Source organism: Hevea brasiliensis, chromosome 3 (assembly GCF_030052815.1).
Source record: "Hevea brasiliensis isolate MT/VB/25A 57/8 chromosome 3, ASM3005281v1, whole genome shotgun sequence".
Taxonomy (NCBI): Eukaryota; Viridiplantae; Streptophyta; class Magnoliopsida; order Malpighiales; family Euphorbiaceae; genus Hevea; species Hevea brasiliensis.
In genome coordinates this window covers 79,875,621-79,899,255 of record NC_079495.1, presented here as the reverse complement: position 1 = coordinate 79,899,255, position 23,635 = coordinate 79,875,621, and positions in this window count along the sequence as shown.

The window sequence follows — 23,635 nt, the reverse complement described above, 5'->3', positions numbered from 1 at the left end:
CAAGTTTTTCTTAAAAGGTTAACCTGTCACCTGAGGAAAAATAGTTGAATCGGGGTGAGAGCTTGACTCATAGAGTAAGATATTGATTTTAAATACAATTTCTATAACTATCTAGAACTAATGCATTGCTTGGATATGAAATGCAGCATAGTCACATAGTATCAAACAATTCAAGCAATATTTGCACAAAAGATAATCTGGAGCACCCACACACACGTGTGTCACATCAACATATATACATATGGGAGATGATCCCCTATACAACTTTCTTAATTCCAATACCTACCAATGAGGTCAACTCAAGTCGAACTATTGCTTAATAATCTAAGTGCGGGGGTTAGGGAGATCAACTCAAAGCCGTACTCACCTCTACTTATCCATATATAAGGATCGGGTGTCAGCAAGTCAAGCTCCAATCGTGACTACCCATCCTACCCATATTCATATGCACACCACATGCATGTCGACACACGCACACAACTCCAAATTACCTTAAGGCTATATCCATAATAATTTCATCAAATAAATATGAAATACAAGGCGTGCCTAGTATTTAATTATATATATATATATATTTATAACAGAATGCATGGGCATACCTTGAATATATAACAATAATATTAAAATTATAAATAAAATCAATATCTACTCATAGATTATCCAAATGTCACTAGGGTGGTTGAGAAGATGACTCCAATCACCTAAATAATCATATTCAAGAAATTATCAATATTAACTCAAAACAAAGAACTAAAGAGCCTAAGACACCCTAGGTTTATGCCAGAAATTCAGCAGAGTTTCTCTTGTATCTATGACCTACTTAACCAGTAAAATAACTTAACTAACACTTCTCAATCAAAAGACCTCAGGCCCCTAACACAACAACTACACAATGCCCCTCTTGGGCCTGCCAAATGTAATTATTTAAAAATTTAGGACGTTACAGCATTCACCCTAGAGCCACCAAAATGTATCAAGATCTAAAGAAGGTGTATTGGTGGCCTTCCATGAAGAAAAAGATTATACAGTTTGTATTTGCTTGTGAAGTCTGTCAAAGAGTGAAGTTGCAACATCAGAGGCTAGTATGAATGCTTAACCCACTACCCATTCTACAATAGAAATGGGAAAGTGTAGCAATGGACTTTGTTGTGGGGTTACTAGTAGCCTCCAACAGATCTAACAAACATGACTCAATTTGGGTTATATTGGATAGGTTGACCAAGACTGCTTACTTCATTCCTGTAAAAGCTAACTACTCTGTGGATAAGTTGGCTCAGGTGTACATGGCAGAGATAGTAAGGTTACATGGAGCCCTAATTACGATAGTCTCTGATAGAGGACCGCAATTCACATTAAGGTTTTGACATTATCTTTAGAATGAGTTAAGCACCAAGTTAGACTTCAGCACAAATTTCCATCCTTGTACAGATTGACAGTCAGAAAGGACCATATAGACCTTGGAGCATATGCTAAGAATGTGTGTACTTGACTTTGGAGGGGTGTGGGAAAAGTACTTTCCTCTAATTGAGTTCGAATACAACAACAACTATCACTCTAGCATCAGAATGGCACCATATGAAGCTTTGTATGGGAGAAAGTGTAGGTCTCATGTATGTTGGGAAGAAGTCAGTAAAAGGGCTTTAGCAGGGATGGAGTTGGTGGAAATCACCAATCAAGCTATGGCTCTAATCAAGGCAAGGTTGAAGACAGTAGTTAGTAGATAGAAGAGATATGTAGATCTCCATAGAAGAGAAGTGGTTTTCTAGGAGGGGGATATGATGTTTCTAAAGTTATCCATAATAAAAAGTGTTATGTAATTTGGGAAGAGAGGCAAACTGGCTCTAAAACAATTTAAAAAAAAAAGAGTAGCTAATTTTGAAATTGATTTTTATATATAAAATGTATAAAAATGCAAAAAAAAGGCTTTCAAATTTGACAATTGGTGAATTTTGATGAGAAAGAACTATAATTCAAAAATATTTAAAAGAGCCTACGAGGTAATTTTGCAAACAATTTAAATTGGATCTAGAATCTTTTACTGAAAATTAAATATGCTAAAATTTTAAAAGTTGAATTTTGCTTAAAGTTAAAAGGGATAAATTTTGAATATGTGTAACGCCCCAGACTTCTGTGCTCTGAATAGTGCCACATTTCGTCAGTGAATAGTACTAGTTAAAGCCAGTCTGAGGACCAAGAATAAGATGAAAATAAAATGAAATAGATAGTATAAAAATTAAAGGAACTATCAAGTCAGAGATTTATTCGGTATTACCGAAAAAGTTTGACCATAACCCGAAGAGGGGCATTTTGGTCATTTGACACCTAGAGTTGACTTTTGACCTAAATGTCCATTAAAATGAGTGACAATAAAATTTTGAAAGTCTATTTAAAACATTAAGTATTTATGGAATTAAATAAGAGGACATGGAGGGAATTTTTGGAAATGTTAAAATTTAATTTTTTATACTTAATAATTAAATTAATTTTATGGATATATATAGACATAAGAAGACAAATTACATTAAAACAAATCATTTTCTTCTTCTTCTTCCTCATTTTGCCGAACTCCATGGGAGTTATCTTCAAAAAATTTTCAAGCTTTTAAGCTTGAATTTCCCACCTTTTCTCACCATAACCCTAATTCCCTTCACTAAAAGTAAATCCCAAATCTTGGAGAAGTGATTAGATACTAAGAAAAGCTAGGAAATTGAAGTTTTGGGAAAGCTAGGAATTGGTCACAAGAGGTTAGTGCACTAAACAAGTTTTTTTTTAATTTCATGCAACTTGGATCTAGTTTAGGATGCTTATACTAGTTAAAACCCTAAAATTCGGCAGCCTTGGGAGATGTAGGGATTTGATGAAATTATGAACATAATTGTGGTTTGTGGTGTTGATTAACAAGTAGATATGAGTTATATATTAATTTGCAAGTGTTATGCTTGAGATTGAACTTTTGAGTTAGGGTTTTGACCTAACTTTTGGGAATTTTGTATATGACTTGAAATTGGCATTGTTGAGATTAATTGTTGCTTAATAGAAGTGCTATGAATGTCAATTAAAGTTTGGGAGATTGGAGGAATTGAAAATTTTGGGAGTGTGTTTTCATTCAGGTTCTGGGATCAATGGGTCCAGTGTGAATATTGAGCAATAACTAGAGTTGTATTGTTCCAATTGGTATGAAGCCAATTGGAGATGAAATTAGGATCAAAATGCCCCATTTTTCATGAAGAGACCATGCCCAAAAACTGTCTCCAACTTGACTTAAAAACTGCTTGAATCCAGACAACCCTAATCTAGACTTAGGAAAATGACCAAATGAATTTTAAATGTTCAAATGGCTATAACTTACTCTAGAAAGGTCAGAATGACCTGAGTTTTGAACTATTGGAAAGGTTAGACATAGGAGTACATTTTAATTGAAGAACACAGAGCCTAATTTTGCCCCTAACCTAACCAAATTGCTAACACAAATTAGGTCACCAATTCTATCCAGAACCAAACTGACCTAAAATTCTGGACTTTAACCTATCCGACTAGTTTTTGACAAAAATGTCATAACTTGGTCCACAAAACTACAAATGCAATGAAACCAAAGCTAAAACTGAAGGAACGGAAGCGTGAAAAACACAAGATTATACCATTGAATTCAAAAATTTTCACCTAGGGTCACATGCACCATGCAAGATTTATTTTTATCTATTTGATTTCAATGATAAACAACATATTAAAACTCTTTTAATATGTTTTTGGATCTGTATTTGTCATTTAAGATTTTAAAATTAATGAACACCTATGGCAGCCCTTGAACAGAAACAATTTCTAGTGTTCTTAATTCAAGAGATTGATGGCTAATCTCTTTGAATTGATGAGAGATGAAGAGAAATAGCTGGAGAGGCTCAAAGTGGCGTGACAATTGAGAGGAGAGGCTGCTGGTTATGTTTTCTTTTCATAACCACACTTAAATAGCTAGGTTAACACATTAAACCCTAGCCACATGTCACAATCACATTGTGCCAAGTGTCAAACCTATATTTAATCTTGATTTTAATCATCTTACATGATTAAAACTTATGTGTTATGCCATGTGTCACCATCTCATGGTGCGAAATGACCAAAATGCCCTGTGTCTTAATTTTGAGTTCTTAACCCAAAATAATTATTTTCTTCTTCTAATTAATTTATATCAAATATAAATTAATTAATTAATCTCTATTAATTAATTTCTCATCAATTAAATTCATATTTAAACACTTTAAATATAAATTTAATTTATACTACTAATCTAGATTTGGTTTCAAGTCAAAATCTATTTAATTAATCAATTAAACTCTTTAATTAATTAATTAAATCATATTTAAATAGGTGATAACTTGTGTATGTGTGTGACTTACTAGGCTCATCACTAATTGGCAAAGAGACACGATATCAACTCTTAATATCATCGAACTCTTTCTTACCATAAATGATTTCTCTAAATCATTTTATGAACCTCATAGACCATGGTTAACACCTAGCATAGCATGCCATGGCCACCCAATTAGTAATAAGGTTTACCTTAAATGAACCTATAATCATATGTTACCATGCACTAGAATCTCGAATATTATGTTCTCTTTTAATTTTCTTGATTAAAAGATTTTCTCATCGAAACTCTTTAACTTGAAACATCAAGAACAATTAAATGAACATAGGATTTTAACTCTATTTTCCATCTTGATCAACACCTACCTCCATATATAAAACACATGCCCATATACCCATACATAGTACAAGTATGATCAAACTCAAACTACCTATATACAAGATAACTATGCTATCTATGATTTATGACAAAACATTGACAAGAGTAAACTCCATGTGCTTGTCATATTCCATCTTATTTATATCTCATATAAATCTTGGGAACAAACATGAATACAATCTCATATTCTTTAACTTAGAATAATATTTTTTAACAAAAAATCAATGGACCTTTTCTATTACACATAAATATATTATCATACTACTAACAAAAACCTCTATAAGACCTAGAACTACAATTTTGGTATTTTGACCAAAACCCAAAACCAAATGAAACTTGGTCAATTGGCTAGGTCAAGCCAATATGCCAAAACCTGAAATTGAACCAATTAACTCTTAGTAGTATGCCCTAGAGCATATCATTTAGTATATATCTTGTACATATTTTATTAATAAAAATACATTTTCAATTTTCCATTTACATAATATATTTATGTGTAATAGAAAAGGTCCATTGATATTTTGTTAGAAATTCTATTCTTAAGTTGTTAAGAATATGAGTGACAGTATTTCTAGCACAAAGTATCATAAATTGGTTCACAATCGAGGATACTTCACAATAAGGACATGACTTATCCAAAAAGATTGTAATCATATTTTTTTCCAAGTTATTTATATCAGATGTAAATAAGATAGAATGGTGAGTCTCATGCCATATAACAAACATGATAGGCACTTATTATTACACCCTCACTGTAGCAACTCCGTACATTCTACTGTTTTGGTGATCGGTGTCTGTCTGGATAGCTAGAACGTCTAAAAAAATATTTAAACTAAAGTGAGGAACCATAATTAACTCAAATATTAACAAGAAAAATTTAGAAAAAATTTTAGAAATAAAATACAACCAAGTTAAATGAGCTGGTGCCCTAGCGATGGGTAACCCAGTAGGAAATTGTGGTTCTTGCAACTAGGAGTCCTAGACCCGGGGAAAAATTCATAAAATAATTTTTGGGACTCCAGAGAAGAGTCATTGAGGTTTCTATGGCATTAGAATGCCAAGAAAATGCTTAGAAAAAATTTTCAATCGGTACAGACAATTTTAGTCTGTTAAGCCAAATGGAGGGCATTTTGGTCATTTCGAATTCAAAGGTGATTTTTGGCCAACTTGTCCAGTTAAGTAAATAATTTTCATGACACAAAATGTGAATAAATATTGCTAAAAATTAAATTGAAATTGAATGGAGAAGAAAAGAAAAGAAAATGAAAAAAATGTCAATTATGACATCACCATGAGGTCATTAAAAGTGCTCCCACCAATCACATATGAACAAGCTATTAAAAACCAATTGAAAAGAGGTAAAATGTGGTAAAAATTAACAAAACACAATCTACTCTTCCTCACCCCAAACTAGACGTTTCCCTTTCCCAAACCCATTCCTCCATGGAAGCTTAATGAAAGCTTCAAATCTCACCTCATCTCACCTTGAAACCACTACCTTGCTTCACAAAAAAGTGATCTTACATCTTGAACAACCTCTAGCCAGCAAAAAGAAGAAGTTAGAAGGAATTTTTGGAGACTTGGAAGAGTGATCAAAAGAGGTTAGTGTCCAATCTCTTAGCACTTTTACTTGATTCATGCTTAATGCCATGAGATAAGTAGAAAATGTAAGAAAAACAAAATAAAAATTATGTGTATCCATCCCTATAAATTTTAGCAGCCTAGGGGTGGTTAGGGTTTGATGAATTTACTTGAAGTAAAGTGTTTATGAGCTACCCATAGCATGAGATGAGTGCTTGAACATGATTGTGTAAGTGAAATGCAAGTATAGTGCATGAATGAACTTGAGAACTTGGACATTTGAATGATATTAGGGTTTTCTCATGTAATGATATGTTAACCTTGTAATGGTCAATTAGTGACCATTGGAATATGTGTGAGGAGGAATTGAAGTGAGTAATGATGTTGGAGTGGAACTTAGGCATGCTGCCCTTGGTGACCTGCAGGACTGGGTGTGAGTCTAGCAGGTTTGGGTAGCTATAAATGGAGTTGTAGAGGTTCAATTGGTGCAAGGCCAATTGTACATGAAACTAGACACATAATGGCACAACATTAGTGAAGAAACCCTGCCCAAAAAACCAAATCAAGTTGACCTAAAAATTACCCTAATCCGGGTGACTTGCATTCTGCCTGGGCAAAATGACCAAATGAATAGTATTTATTCATTTGGTCATAACTCAGTGTAGAAAGGTTCAATTAACCTGAAATTTTACTAGAAGAAATCTGAGACATAGACCTACAACTTTCATGAGAAACTAAACCCAAATTTTGATCATAACATGTTCAAAAATAGACCTGCAATTAGTGTACAAAACACTATAGATTTGGTTCTGTCCAGAAAATCTGGAAAGTTTGCAATCTGGCCAGTTATGGTATTTAGGCCATAACTTGAGCTACAAAACTCCAAATGGAGTGATTCAAAAAAATAAATGTAACTAGAGACAATAAGGAACAACTTTCATGAAGACAACTTTGCCAAATTCCTACCGTACAAATGACCAATGGAACAGTAAACATAATGCTTGAAATCTGAAAATTTTGAATAACTATCACCAAGCTTAGAAATGGTATTGGCAACCAATACCAACAACTTTAGAATGCAAAATGTGGTATGTTGGGAGTATTAGAGCCAATGTACCTATTGTCTATGCAAAATTCAACATTTTAGTTGACTAATAAAATGAATAGTAATACCTAAACTTAAATTTCAAGAATTATAAACTTTAAAAGTGTAGCGTGCCCTAGTACACCTAGCAAGATTGGTTTGGATAGGTTGGCATGCCAATAGGGTTCAGTTAGCAGTACTGCACATGGCATTATACCATTCTGTGATTTCATGGCTTTTAGCTATTCTGACATTGTGTTGATACTTGGCCTTGTGCCTAATGTTATTACAGCTTATTAGCTGTTCTGTTGCACACCGAGAGATACATATGTGACCGATGGTGTGATGGCCCGAGGTACTTGATACCCAGTGCCAGTTTACCCGTTTATCTAGTCCAGTCACTCAATATAGGTTACTTGGGCAACCAAAAAAATGAAAGTGGATAAATTTAATGAATTAATGAATATAACAGGTACAAAACAAATAAGACTACAAATAATTATCGAAAAATTTTCTGCGTAAGACATCAGAACATTCACTGCATATTTATTTTCTGTTATTTCTTTTTATTCTGTTATTAGCACCGCTAAGCATTATTGCTTAGTACATTGCTTTTTGCCACGCGTAGGTTCTAAAGAGACCGATAGAAAGCCCAGTAGACCACAGACTGGGTGAGACCATCTGCAGCTCTGCATAGTGTCTGTGTCACCTCACCGTCTTTAGTGCATTAGTAGGATACTAGGTTTCATTTTGGTATTTTGTAATTAACTTTTATTTTCTCATGTGTAATTGAGACTTATGTAATGTATTTTGGGTATTAATGTAAATAGTAGAAATTGTGTTTATGAATGAAAAGTTGAATATTTATTTATGACTTGTATATGAATATCATATGAAATGAATGAATGAGAAATGGAAATGTTGTTGAAAAATATTGAGACTTTGTTGATGAAATGGAGTTTGGGAATGATTGAAAACATATTGGAAGTGTTTTTCACAGGTTCTGAAGAACTGTTTTCTCCGTTTTTAGCAGGTACTCTGCCGAATTTTCTATAAGTTTTGCGGAACGTCAAATAAATTTATGATTTCAATAAATGACTGAAATGAATTATATTTCACAAATTTTACTTCATAACTATGAAAAAAATAAATAAGAAAAAATAAAAATGATTGAAATAAAATAGGGTGTTCCGATACACGGTGTGGCATATCTTACTTGGCTATACAGTAGATGGGTAAGGGGTGTTACATTTAGTGGTATCAGAGCACGGTTTAGGCCTTTCTAGGTCTAGATCGAGTCCATACCATGAATTGTATTTGTAAGAGTCGAGGTGACACTAATGCAGATCTATTTGTCTTTGTTATTTTGAATAGGATATGGACCCCACATCTCAGAGGGCAGTTGAGGAGAAAGTGGAGAGTCATGCTCCACCTGCAGCAGCTGAGACTGGGGGTAGGGGAGAACCAGCTCCAGCAGAGCTTGCTCAGCCTCCACAGGCCGTGTTCCAGCAAATGGCCAAGTTCTTCAGACAAATGACTGGGGTAATGCCACCACGACCACCTCCACAGTAGAAATCACATCTGGAAAGATTAAGAAAATTTGGAGCAGTGGATTTCTTTGGCAAGAGAGAAGATGATTCTGTTGTAGCTGAAAACTGGTTGAACAGAACAGGGAGAGTTTTAAAACAACTCCACTGCACTCCAGAGCAAAATCTAGAAGCTGCTTTATCTCTATTGCAAGATGATGCCTACCAATGGTGGGATACAGTGTCTAGTGAAGTGCAGCCAGAATTAATAACTTGGGTCTTCTTCCTCTTAGAATTCAAGAAGAAGTATGTGGGTAGTGTATACCTAGAAGAGAGAAGAAGAGATTTCATTAACCTGAGGCAGAGACAGCTGACAGTGGCAGAGTATGAAAAAGAATTTGTCAGACTGAGTCGTTATGGAAGGGAGATAGTCGCTAATGAAGCTAAGAGGTGTAAAAGATTTGATAAGGGATTAAATGACAACATAAAGATCATGATTACTGCCTTGGGAATCATAGACTTCACCAAGTTAGTGGAAGCTGCAATAAAAGTTGAAAAGGTTAGAATAAGTGAGAAGACCAGAAGAGAGAGACAGTAGAAGAGGGGCCCGAGTCAGTCTGGCTCATCTCCTACACTAGGAAAGAAATTCAAAGGTCCACCTACATAGAGTTCAGGTTAACCGCAAGGTCAGGGTTTTGACCTAACTAAGGCTAAGGGGCCTAGGCCATAGTTCACCCCTAGGAGAGGTCAGTCCACACCATTAGTGGATAGCTCTCTAGGGACGGTGTTCAAGGGACCAGCCCCAGCATCTTTTGCATGTCCGCATTGCTTGAAGTGGCATAAGGGGGAGTGTTGGAGAGTGACGGGTGCCCGCTTAAGGTGTGGGTCAACAGAGCATCAGTTAAGGAACTGTCCACACAGAACTGCTACAGCTGCTCCAACACAGGTAGACAATCCTGCTCCTGCACCACAAAGGGGTAGGAAATCTGGTAAATCTGAGGCAGTGGGACCATCACAGAGACTTGCATCTGAGCCACCAGAGAGGCCAGAGGTCAGAGCACCTGCCAGAGCTTATGCCATAAGAGCTCAGGAGGAGCAAGATGCCCCGAACATCATCAGGGGTACGTTCTCCCTCTACAATACATCTGTGCATGCATTGGTGGATCCAGGATCCACTCATTCATACATCTGCATCAACTTACCCGTATAAAGGGGGATACTAGTAAGGGAGAGTGACCAAGACATTCTGGTCACTAATCCATTGGGCCACAGTGTAGTGGTGAACAAAGTATACAAGGGTTGCCCGTTAAGGATTCAGGGGTATGAATTTTTGGTAGAACTAATTGAGTTGCCTTTCCATGAGTTTGACGTGATTTTGGGAATAGACTGGTTATCACGTCATTAGGCAATGGTTGATTGTAAGTTAAAGAGGATCTCATTGAATACTCCTGAGGGTAATGAGATTACAGTTGTGGGGGAAAGGACAGATTTCTTGTCCAATGTCATCTCAGCCACAGTTACAAGAAAACTGATGAGAAAAGGCTGTGAAGCCTACCTAGCACATGTGGTGGATACTAGGTAGGCTAAGCTAGATCTATGTGACATACGCATAGTAAGAGACTTCCCAGATGTGTTCCTTGAAGAATTTCCTGGCTTGCCACTAGAAAAGGGAAGTCGAATTTGCTATTGAGATACTGTTGGGTATAGCACCAATTTCTATTGCCCCTTATAGGATGGCACCCACAGAATTGAAGGAACTGAAAATCCAATTACAGGAGTTACTGGATAAGGGGTTCATACACCCCAGTGTGTCACTATGGGGAGCTTCAGTGTTGTTTGTGAAAAAGAAAGATGGGACTTTGAGGTTGTGCATAGATTACCGGTAGTTGAATAAAGTGACAGTGAAGAACAAATATCCGTTACCTAGAATTGATGATCTGTTTGATCAGTTGAAGGGAGCAGGAGTATTTTCCAAAATTGATCTCAGATGAGGGTATCATCAGTTGAGGGTGAAGGATGCAGATATGCCAAAGACTGCATTTAAGGCCCCGTATGAGCATTATGAGTTTTTAGTGATGCCATTTGGTCTAACAAATGCACCAGCAGCATTCATGGACCTTATGAACCATATTTTCCATCCATACTTAGATTGGTTCGTAGTGGTCTTTATTGATGATATTTTGGTGTATTCCAAGACCAGGGAAGAACATGATGAACATTTGAATATTGTTCTGCAAACCCTGAGAGAAAAGAAGCTGCATGCTAAGTTGTCCAAGTGTGACTTCTGGTTGAATGAGATTATATTCCTTGGACACATAGTGTCAGCTGATGGGATTAGGGTGGATCCCAAGAAAATAGAAGCAGTGATGGAATGGAAGCCTCCCAGAAATACAACTGAGGTCAGAAGTTTCTTGGGGCTAGCTGGGTATTATAGAAGATTTGTGAAGGGATTTTCTTTAATAGCTGCTTCAATGACCAAGTTGTTATACAAGAATGTTAGATTTGACTGGAATGACAAGTGTCAGACCAGTTTTGAGAAGTTGAAGGCTATGTTGACAGAGGCACCAGTTAACACAGCCAGTGTCGAGAAAGGACTTTGTGGTCTACTGTGATGCCTCTCATAATGGGTTAGGGAGTGTATTGATGCAAGAGGGGAAGGTGGTCACCTATGCTTCCAGGCAGTTAAGGTCACATGAACAGAATTACCCTACCCATGATCTAGAACTTGCAGCAATTATCTTCACACTGAAGATATGGAGGCATTACTTGTATGGTGAAAAGTGCTATATTTACACAGATCACAAAAGTCTGAAATACTTGCTAACCCAGAAGGAGCTCAACCTCAGACAGAGGCGATGGATTGATTTCCTGAAGGATTTTGATTGTGTGATTGACTACCACCCTGGAAAGGCAAATGTAGTTGCAGATGCTTTGAGTAGAAAATCCATCACAGTTTTGAGATCATTGAATGCCCACCTATCTTTGGCTCGAGATGGAGCTATTTTGGCTGTGTTACAAGTGAGGCCAAACCTGCTACAGCAGATTTTAGATGGGCAGAAGGTAGATGAGAAGTTAATGACTACTATGAGTAAAATCTCTGAAGGGAAGGTAACTAACTATGAAGTGAAAGTAGATGGGTGTCTGTACTACAAAGGAAGAGTATGTGTACCAGATGATTGGGAATTGAAAGCCAATATTCTGAAAGAGGCACACACCAGTGTTTATGCTATGCACCTAGAAAGTATAAAAATGTATCATGATCTAAAGCTTCATTATTGGTGGCCTGGTATGAAGAAGGACATAGCTGACTATGTGACTAAATGCTTAACATATCAGCAAGTCAAGGCAAAACATCAAGTTCCATCGGGTTTGCTACAGCCTATACGCATACCTGAATGGAAATGGGATTGGGTCACCATGGATTTTGTAAGTGGTCTACCTCTCACCCAGAAGAAGCATGATGCAGTATGGGTGATAGTAGATAGATTGATGAAGTTAGCACACTTTCTACCAGTTAGGACTGACTACTCACTAGAAAAGTTAGTAGAATTGTATATCAACGAGATAGTTAGACTGCATGGAATTCCACTTTCCATCATATCTGATCGAGACCCAAGGTTTACATCGAGATTTTGGAAGAAGTTGCATGAATACTTGGGTACACAACTCCACTTCAGCACAGCTTTTCATCCTCAGACGGATGGGCAATCAGAAAGAGTAATCCAGGTAAACAATTGAAACTAATTGAATTAATATAAATATTGAACTGAAATGATGATAATAACATGAAATATATGTCAGGTCCTTGAGGATATGCTGAGGAGTTGTGTCATCGAGTTTGAGGGAAGTTGGGGTAGATACCTCCCACTGGCAGAATTTGCATACAACAATAGCTACCAAGCTAGCATCCAAATGGCCCCGTATGAAGCACTGTATGGGAGGAAATGTAGAACTCCAGTGTGCTGGATTGAATTGGGTGAAGATAAATTGGTAGGGCCAGACCTGGTAAAACAGACTGAGGAGAAAGTAAAACTAATCAAAGCCAATCTAAAGGTTGCCTCAGATAGACAAAAATCCTATGCCGACCTGAAGAGAAAAGAGATAGAATATGTGGTTGACGACAAAGTGTTCCTCAAGGTGTCACTGTGGAAGAAGGTACTAAGGTTTAGAAGAAAAGGTAAGTTAAGCCCTAGGTTCATTGGCCCATATGAAGTCATTAAATGTGTGGGTCCAGTGGCCTACAGGCTAGCTTTATCACCAGAGCTGGACAAGATCCACAATGTGTTCCATGTATTTATGCTAAGAAGATACCGCTCAGATCCCTCACATGTCATCTCCATGGAGGAAATTGAAGTACAACAGGATTTGACATATGAAGAAGAACCCATACGGATCCTGGCTCGAGAAGTGAAAGAGTTGAGGAATAAGTAGCTTCCACTGGTGAAAGTGCTTTGGAGGCACCACAACACCGAGGAGGCAACTTGGGAAAGTGAAGAGACAATGAGGCAACAGTTCCCTCAACTGTTTGCATCAGGTAAATTTCAAGGATGAAATTTAAATTAGAGGGGAAGAGACTGATAGAGAGCCCAGTAGACCACAGACTGGGTGAGACCATCTACAGCTTTGCATATTGTCCGTGTCACCTCACCGTCTTCAGTGCATTGGCAGGACACTAGGTTTCATTTTGGTATTTTGTAATTAACTTTTATTTTCTCATGTGTAATTGAGACTTATGTAATGTATTTTGGGTATTAATGTAAATAGTGAAAATTGTGTTTATGAATGAAAAATTGAATATTTATTTATGACTTGTATATGAATATCATATGAAATGAATGAATGAGAAATGGAAATGTTGTTTAAAAATATTGAGACTTTGTTGATGAAATGGAGTTTTGGAATGATTGAAAACATATTGGAAGTTTTTTTCACAGGTTTCGAAGAACTGTTTTCTTTGTTTTTAGCCGGTACTCTGTCGGATTTTCTATAAAATTTGCAAAACCTCAAATAAATTTATGATTTCAATAAATGAATGAAATGAATTATATTTCACAAATTATACTTCATAACTATGAAAAAAATAAATAAGGAAAAATAAAAATGATTGAAATAAAATAGGGTGTTCCGGTACACGGTGTGGCATTCTTACTCAACTATACCATAGACGGGTAAGGGGTGTCACACTTATGCATGACAAGTAGGCCGAACTAGTGACATTTATGACAATCACATGGAGTTTACTCTTGTCAATGCATTGTTATAAATCATATCAGTGTATATAATCTTTAGACCTGAGATAGTACACTTATCTTGTATATAGGTGGTTTGAGTTTGATACTGCTTTCATACTTGTACTGTGTAAGGGTATATGCGCATGTGTTGGCTCCTACTAGTTATATATTGAGGTAGGTGTTGATCAAGATGGAATCTATTACCCCAAGTAAATAGGAATAAAATCCTATGTTCATTTAATTGTTCTTCATGTTTCAAGTTCCTTGCCAGGACAGATAGATTTATTCAGAAAAGAGTTTCTGATGAGAAAATCTTTTTAATCAAGAATTGGAATTAAAAGAGAACATAATATTCATAGCAAATGGAGTTTGACATAAACCATGACTCCAGCTCGAATTGGGATTTTGTAACAGAGAGATTCTAATGCATGGTAACATATGATTAAAGGTTCATTTAAGGTATTCCTTATTACTAATTGGGTGGCCATGGCATGCTATGCTAGGTGTTAACTATGGTCTATGAGGTGCATAAAATGATTTAGAGAAATTATTTATGGTAAGAAAGAGTTCTGATGATATTAAGAGTTAATATCATATCTTATTGCCAATTAGTGATGAGCCTAGTGAGTCACACACATACACAAGTTATCACCAAATTAAATGTGATTTAATTAATTAGTTAAAGAGTTTAATTGATTAATTAAATAGGTTTAGTTTGTAATTAGATTGCAAAGTCCCTAGCATGACTTGAAACTAAATCTAGGTTATTGGATGTATAGTATAAATTAAATTTATATTTAAAGTGTTTAAATATGAATTTAATTATGAGAAATTAATTAATAGAGATTAATTAATTAATTTATATTTGATATAAATTGATTAGAAGAGGAGAAATAATTATTTTGGGTTGAGAACTCAAAATTACAACACAAGGGTAATTTGGTCATTTCACAGGGTGACATATGGCACCATGAGATGGTGACACATGGCACCATATAAGCTTGCCATTTGTCTTCCAATCATGTAAGATGATCAAAGTCAAGATTAAATCTAGCTTTGACACTTGGCTTAATGTGATTAGGTCAATTAAAATTCTGAGCCAATCAGAAGATGACATGTGGCAAGGGTTTTAAGTGATGACTTAATTATATAATGTGATATTATGAAAGAATAACATAACAATCTGATTATTCTCTCAAGGTGCCGCCACCCAAAGAAGCTCTCCTCTCTCTTCTTCTTCTTTTTTCATCAATTCAAAGAGAATTGCCCATATTCTCTTGAATTAAAATTGCTAGAAATCGTTTCTAGCGTCCTGTATACATCTACAACCTCTTTAAAAGCAAATCCCTATTTTCTAATTGGTTAGCAAGGCTTTAGAAGTGTTCAAGGGGCTGCCATTGGTGATCTTAGTGTGCACAAACTAGAGGGACAACATTTGGGGTCCTAGGTGCTTCCCAAAGGTACCAAACACATCTACAGTGCATCAAAAGGTTAGTGCACATGTTCTTGAATTAATCTAGGTTTCTAATGAATTAATTTGTTAATTCTAAAATCTTAAATGAATAATGTAGATCCAAATGCATATTAAAAGTGTTTTAATATACAATTGAACATTGAAATCAATAGATAAATAATGAATCTTGCATGATGCATGAGACCCTAGAAGAAAATTTTTGAATTCAATGTTCTAATCTAATAATTTTCATGCTTCCACTCCTTCAATTGGTATCAGAGCCACTATATTTGCCATTTAGATTGTTTAATATATGATTTAATTGTGTGATTTGATCATAAGATAATTGTTTCATTGCTGGTTAGATGTCCATGTGTGGCGGCACACATGGTGGAGTCACCGTAGGTGGCGGATTCAAGAGCACCTCAATGGTGCGCATGGTATGGACTTCAATTGTGCAATTGTTGTATGTTTGATGCCCAAAATTATGTCTATGTCTAATTAAATTATTTAATTAGAATTATAATCACACAATTAAATTTGTTTGAATGTGATTCAAATATGAGTTTTTAAATTTGTTTGAATGAGATTCAAATCTCAATTTTTAAATTTGTTTGAATGTGATTCAAATATGAATTTTTTAATTTGTTTGAATGTGATTCAAATCTGAATTTTTAAATTTGTTCGAATGAGATTCAAATCTGGATTTTTAGGTTGAATATGAGATATTCAATTTAATTTTAGTATATATGTTTTATTTAATTGTTAAATAGTGATATGCATGATGGATGATCATGGACAATAAAAGACCAATGTGATTGAATTTATTTTTTTTATATTTCTTTGGGTTATAAATTAATTAATTTATTTTAGTGGCATGTATTATAAAGGTTGTAATATTTTTGGGTTGTAATTTCATTTATTTGGTTCTTGCAAAATTCGCCTTGGTATGCCAAGGATTACCATGTAATTAGCTTACAAGAAGATCAAGGAGGTTAAGAGCATTGGTGGGACCAGTGAGAGGAATTCAAGATCAAGTGTTGATTATGTACTCCTTCAGCGACTCTTGTAATATGAATGAATGAAATGCACCTAGGAATGCCCTGATTCAATTCTTGGTGGCTCAGAATTGAATCCCTTAGAAAGTCCATGATCATACCATATTTATATGTTTATCCATGAATGCATGAGATGTATGGGAATGTATGCAAGTATATGATATATGCATGCTAATTGGATAATGTGCAAAGTGAGACTATAATAGTAATTAGGCCGACCACAAAATCTTCCAAACAAATGATCAAGTTGGAAATGTTATAATTAAAAGTAATTATATCATGGGCCCTCCATTGAGGCAATTATTTTAAGAAATTTTAAATACTTGCATATGATGCAATTAATTTAAGAGATTTTCTTAAGAATAATTGTTAAGCATGAGATGTTGTAAATATGTAAATAGTTTGGTGGCCAATAATGGATGTGCCTGAGGACATTAAAATTATTTGCATGTTTACTGGCTCAAAGGTATCAACTTAACTAATACAAGATAAGTTAATAATGGATGTGCCTGAGATTTTCAGCATTAAGGGGTAGGTAAAGGATTGAACCTCACATGAGATGTGTAACACCCCTATTTGCATAGCCTGGTATATTTCACTGTTTCGGTGACCAGTGTCGGTCCGGATAATTAAGGGAATTAAAACCATATCTAAGATAACTATATAAGCCCTAAACATAAATAATTAGTAATTGTCAAATAATTAACTATAAATAAGAAAAACAGAACACAAAAAGTTAAATGAGCCGAGAGTCACAGTGATGGGTGACCTTCTCGGGAAGGACTGCGAGGTCGATTTAAACTCAAATTTGAACTATAAAATGTGACGCCACGGTCCTTAGGACTATTGCGAACACAGTGGAAAAGAGAAAATCACGAAAAGGAATTGTTAAGTAGGTCAAATAATTAGGTCAGCGATCCAGAAGAAATATTGAATTACTTGCAAACCGGGTCGAACCGGCGAGGGGCAATTTGGTCAATTCACTCTTAGAGCTGACTCTTGACCTAACTGTTCAATAAAATTGGAGAAAATAAAATTTCAGGATTAAGAATTAAATTAAAGAACTAAGAAAAAATTAAAAAAAAAGAGGAAAAAGAAAAAAATTGAAAAAGGTTACTTACACCATGCATGACATCATGCATGATGCAATAAACTTAATAATTAAAAATTGAAACTATAGGATAATTGAGTATTAATTAAGACTTAAAAATACATAAAAGAAAAGAAAAAAAAATTAGTATCATCTTCTTCCCTTATCCCAACCAGCCGGCCTCTCTCTCTCCCAAAGCTCTCTCACTCCAAACTCCATTAAAGCTCATTTTGAGCTTGAAGAAACCCTAAATTCAGCCATAAAAATTGTAAATTCCTTAGTTAAAACTTGTGTTTGAGCTTTGAAAAGTAGATTGGGAGTAAAGAAATCAAGCAAAGGTTGAAAAATTGGAGATATAAATTCTGCTCACTTAAGGTAAGTGTCAATTAACCTTAAGTTAGTCCTTTAGCTTTTGAATTGAGTTCGATTGAGTGGAAATGGTACAAGAAAACTTGAAGAAACATGTATGAATTATCAAACTGAAATTTCAGCAGCCATGGTACCCTAGAGTTTGATGGTGTTTAGTTAGGTTAAACATGAAATCTTGGTGAATTAATGTTGTATAGGTGATTTATATGTTAAAATTGCATGAATTGAGGAATGTAGAAAATTAGGGTTTTTAACCTAGGGTTTTGGGAGGAAAAATGTGAGAATTAGCCAACTGATATGGCTAACTTTACCTAAGTTGAAAAATGATAATGTATGACCAATTGTGGTGTTTAGGAAGTGTTGGAACCAAATTGAAATTCGGATCAGTTATGGTCAAATTGTAGGCAGCATGACCTAGGTCCCTCTTAGGGACCAAAACTGAAAATTTACCAACCCAATTGGTGTGAAGTCAATTGGGAATGAAACTACACACAAAATGGCACATTTTTCATTTAGGAATCATGCCCAGAAAGTGACCATAGCATAGTGAACAAATTAGCCAAATCAGGAATTGGGTACACTGCCCTGTACAAAAATGACCAAATGAACAATGTTTGTTCATTTGGCCATAATTTGGGCTAGGCAGGTCCAAATGACCTGAAATTTTACCAGTAAAAAGCTGAGACATAGCCCTACAACTTTCATGAGGAACACAAGTCCAAATTATGCCCTTAACCAAGTCATTTAGCCACCCAAATTCAGTGACCCAAAATTGCCATAACCAAATTAGGTGCCCAGAAAATCTGGGTTAGACTAATCTGGCCAGCCATGTTCAAATGGCTATAACTTGGGCTACAAAACTCCAAATGGAGTGATTCAAAAAGGGAAATAAAGTTAAGACAATAAGGAACAATTTCTATGGAGAAAATTTAGCCAAATTCTAACAGCAACATGACCAATGGAATAGTGCAAAACAGGACACCAAAATTGAAAATTTAAAATTTTGCCTAAAAGACTTAAGTTTTGAGAAAAGAACCAAAACCAATAAATTAGGTAACCAAAATGTGGTATGTGGGTAAAATTAGAATTCCCTTACCTATTAAGCATTAGACAGTCAACAAATTGACTTGAATAGTGTCATGAATAGTAACCCCGAAGTACAAATTTTAAAGAACGTTAAGTTTAGCATATTAAAGCTAGGTATAAGTAGATTTGAGTTTATTTTTGGATTTATGATAAGTTGTGATATTGAAACACTATGAAACTATGTTTTAGTGGAAAAGGATACCAGGAAAAAACCCGAGGCATCGAGTCAAGGCCAAGAGGCGACTCGTATAAGGTTTGTGCACAACATCAATATTCTTTAAAATTCATTTACAAAGTGCATGAAATGTGTATGATGCTTTTGACTTAAATTATTGATAGTTTATTTGTTTGTGTTTTAAATGATAATAAATGTTTAGTAAATTGCTAAGATAGTTTTGAAACCACAGTGTCATGACCATATATTTGAATGCCTCACTAGCATGACTAGTGGGGGAAATCAGTTCGAATTTTGATGCCTTCTTTGGCTGAAGTGTTGAGACGTGTGCCATTAGAAGTAGAAATTGAATGGATATCCATATATTTGAGCTAGCTAGCCTTGTGATGTGACTTCTCATAAGCCTCTGGTTATTGAGATGACTATTGTTTTGAATGGTATGATATAACTGTGTATTTTTATGAAATTTGTTTTTAGACTTTCGAAATGAAATTGTTTGGATTAAAAGCTTATAAATCATGTTTGAATTTATTTCTCATATTCAATTCAGTTTTTGAATAAGTATGATTTAAATTTTGCATAAAGGTTATTTTAGAATGTTATGCATCACTGAGTCATAGTACTCAGCGATGGCTGTTATTAATGTCACAGATATAGAGACTAGAGTGAGCTGCTGAGGATTTTGGAGCCACCTTCCCTGAAGTTCTATCGGGTATATTTTATACCCTGATTGTAATAATTATTTTGATGTATGTACATGTAGAACTAGTCATGAGCAGTTGTATAAAGTTTGTAATAATATTAGTTTGGATTTTTCTAATGTAAATTCTGATTGGATGAATGTAATTTGTTTTAACTTTAGTGAAAAATGAATGAAAGTATTTTGTTTTAATTTGAATGAAATTACTTAGTATTATTTTGGATGATAATTGAATTGGAAATTACTGATTTGAATTTTTGGAATTTGAGAAATGATGTTGAAATTGGTTGTAATGGATGTTGATTTGATGAAGTTGATGAGATAAATCATTAGAAGTACTTTTTACAGGTATTTGAAGAACTGTTTTATCAAAATACAGACGGCACTCTGCCGAAATTTTTCTATAATTTGAGGAAAAATAAAAAGGGATAAAAATTTTAACTAGATAATAAACTTTAATTAAATGTTTTAATACCTATTAGAAAATGCTCACCACTTCTAAAAGTAAGAAAATGATTTTAAAATCCCTTGTAGGGTACTTAATGAGTTATTGGTAGGTGAAGTTCGATAGTTCATTAGGTATTCTACAGGATTATGTTATGCCTTACATAGGAGTAAGGTGTGACATGTTTTAGTGGTATCAGAGCAAATTTTTGAAGTATGTTTTAACTTATGAATTTGTTCTTTTCTTTGCTATGTACAACTGCTTAATGTCCTTATTTGTTACATACAGTGGATTACATCATAAATATGAACTAACAGAGGGAAATCTCCTTGTGTTAATTGTTAGGAGATATCCTATTCCAGACTGATATGGAAGAAGGGGATCGCTCTGTTGAGCAATCTGTTGAAGCTGAGGCACAAGGGGAAGCCCCAGTTTTACAAAATGTTAGTGGGTCAGTGGCACCAGCCCCACAAATGCCGCAGTTTCCTGCACCGTTCGCACAGCAGATGGCGGTAATTTTTCAACAGATGGCTGGGGGTATGCCTGCTCAAGCTCCACCCCAAATTACTGTAGTGCAACCTCGAGCTCCAGTCAGAAAGTATGACAAACTGTTGAAGTATGGGGCCACAGAATTTAAGGGTACAGTAGACCCACTAGAGGCAGAACAATGGCTGGAAAGAATGGACATAGTATTCAAGAAATTGCACTGCCAAGATGAACTGAAATTTGAATATTCAGTATCTTTGCTACAAGGGGATGCTTATGATTGGTGGAAGACCATCCCCCACAGCTTGGCTGAATCACCAATACTGACCTGGGATGACTTCATCAAAGAGTTCAGACAGAAATACGTCCCAGATGCATATGTGGATCAGAAACTACAAGAATTTATGAGTTTAAAACAAGGCAACAGAACAGTGGCAGAATATGAGAGGGAGTTTTCCCGCTTAAGCCACTATGCTGAAAGTCTCCTTTCTACCAGTAAGGAAAGGTTCAAGAGATTTGAGACTGGTTTGAAGCCCAATTTGAGGATGCAAGTAGTGGGATTCAAACACAGTAACTTCTCTAAGCTCATCTCTCAGGCACTTGTGTTGGAAAGAATTGAATCAGAAGCGACCCCAGTACAAGAAAAATCAGAGAAGACTGAGAAATCAGGGAAAGATAAAGGGGAAAAGTCAGTAGAGTAAAGTCCTAGTGGTACCTCTGGAAAGAAGAAAAAATTTGGGGGACCTAGCAGAGGCAGAGGTGGAAGGTTTGGAAGGGGTAGATTCTCTGGACAGAGACCCCCTAGATCTGGTCAGCAGTTGACCAGGGGTTCATATCCTGCCTGCCCCTGTGAGACTTGTGGCAAGATTCATGGGGGAGAATGCTATTGGGCAACAGGAGCTTGTTTTAACTGTGGAGCCAAAGGCCATCTTGCTAAGGACTGCACTAGTGCCCCCAGATTTGGGCCAACTCCTACAACTACAGAAGGCCATCTTGTTCAGAGTCCTGCTATCAGAGGTTCACAACCGGTTGGCAGAGGAAGAGGCAGAGGTAGAGGCAATGCTTCTGGCAGTCAAGGTACTGTTGGTCAGTCAGTACAAAGAAGTGCTTCAGCCAGGGTTTATACAATGAAATAGCGAGAAGAGGCTGAGACTTCCGATGTTGTAGCCGATACATTCTCTATCTCTGATCAAGAAGTATTTGTGTTGTTTGATCTGGGTTCAACCCATTCATATGTTATTGCTAGCATAATCAGTTCACTTGCTATTCCGTGTGTCAAAATGGGTTTTGAAGTGCTAGTAACTAGTCTGTTAGGACAAGAGGTTTGGGTCAACAGAATCTATAGAGACTGTCCTTTAGTGATCCAAGGACATGTTTTTCTGTCAGTTTTGATTGAAATTCCCTTCAGAGATTATGATATTATCTTGGGCATGGATTGGTTAGCCAAGCATCACGCCATGATTGACTATAGACTGAAGACAGTCACTTTTGGTCTCCCTCTGTACGGTGATGTGGTAATACATAGGGAGAGGCAATTACTACTATCAAACATTATTTCGGCTGCACTAGCCAGAAGGATGATCAGAAAGGGGTGTGAAGCATACTTGGCACATGTGATAGACACCCAAGTGGGTAGTCCAACACTGAGGGACATCCCTACAGTATGTGACTTTCCGGATGTGTTTCCTGATGAATTGCCAGGATTACCTCCAGAAAGAGAAGTGCAGTTTGAGATTGATGTTATGCCTGGTGTGGACCCAATCTCCATAACACCATATAGAATGGCACCAGCAAAACTAAGAGAGTTGAAAGTGTAGTTGCAAGAGCTGCTTGACGAGGGCTTTATCCGTCCTAGTGTGTCACCTTGGGGAGCGCCATTGTTGTTTGTTAAGAAGAAAGATGGCACTCTCCGCTTATGTATCGACTATTGACAGTTGAATAAGGTGACAATAAAGAAAAGAATACCCATTGCCCCACACTGATGACTTGTTTGATCAGTTGAGGGGTGTAGCTGTGTTCTCCAAAATTGACCTGAGATCAGGTTATTACCACTTGAAAGTACAAGAGCAGAGTATTCCTAAAACTGCTTTTAGAACCTGCTATGGCCATTATGAGTTCTTGGTCATGCCATTCGGGTTAACTAATGCTCCGGCTGCTTTTATGGATCTGATGAACACTATCTTCAGACCATCGATCGACCAGTTTATTGTGGTATTCATAGATGATATATTAGTCTATTCGAGGAGTGCAGAAGAGCATGATAGACATATGCGGATTGTACTGCAGACTTTAAGGGAGAAACAACTATATGCCAAATTGTCGAAGTGTGAATTTTGGCTGAAGTAAATATCCTTCTTGGGGCACGTAGTATCGGTAGAGGGCATCAAGGTAGATCCAAGTAAGATAGAAGCTGTCCTTAATTGGAGGCCACCCCGAAATATCACGGAGATTCGTAGTTTTCTGGGTTTAGCTGGATACTACTGTCGATTTGTGCAAGGATTCTCCATGTTGGCATCTCCATTGGCCAAATTACTTCGAAAAGATGTGAAATTTTAGTGGATGGACAAATGCCAGCAGAGTTTTGATGAATTGAAGAGGTGTTTGACTGAG